Consider the following 916-nt stretch of genomic DNA (forward strand, 5'->3'; position numbering starts at 1 on the left):
CGCCCGCTGCTTCCCTCAGCAGCGTGCTTCGTCCATCTGCCGACTCTGTTCCCCACTCTGTCTCTGGTGAATCCTCTCACCGCCCCAAAACCTCTGACCTGTACCCCAGCTCTGTATGCATAAATAAATCGAACTTAAAAAAAAAATTGTCATGATGTCAACTTGCCAGAAATGAAGAACAGCTCTGTGCCACTGATATGACATCTCATTGAGGAGATGTACTGGCCACCTGATGACTAGTTGAATTTATTGGACACATTCACCAAATAATACTACATAAATCCAACCGTAGAAAAATGTAAAGAGGAGTTAATTACCTTCCCTCTGCTTCAATGAAAATAAAGGATTCCACTTGAAAAAAAAAGTTGTCTGGATGGAAGATAATTTTCATTCTATACCTCACTTTTCCCCAAATTTTTTCTTCTGAAAACGAATATGAAATATCATTCTTCTTTATTACTTTAACATCAAATAAAAATTATGACTAATATATGGTTAGCATAATTTTTGAGGATTTTAATTTAGCTGTAATATTCATAACTTTAGGGTATTTTTAAATCTCCTCAGAACAAGTCAAATTTTGAACACTCATATTTCATGTAATATGAAGCTTTTTTCGTTTATCCCCACATTGATGCAATAATTTTTAAAAACAATCTTCATCTATAACTACTAAACAAAATATGAATACCCATCAACATTATTGCAACAATGACTATACTTTTATGACAATAAAAGTAGTCAGATAGGGCCCTTCCTGGTGGCGCAACGGGTTAGGACGCAGTACTGCCAAGTGAGCAGTAGCCACCTCAGGGCGAATTCGATCCCCGGCAGGGTAGGAGATCCACATGGCGCAGCAGACCTCTCTTGTCTCATCCACTGCTCCCCTCAGCAGTGTACTTTGTCGATCTGCCTG

The sequence above is a fragment of the Condylura cristata genome, unplaced genomic scaffold (assembly GCF_000260355.1).
Source record: "Condylura cristata isolate star-nosed mole 26May11 unplaced genomic scaffold, ConCri1.0 scaffold00004, whole genome shotgun sequence".
Classification (NCBI taxonomy): domain Eukaryota; kingdom Metazoa; phylum Chordata; class Mammalia; order Eulipotyphla; family Talpidae; genus Condylura; species Condylura cristata.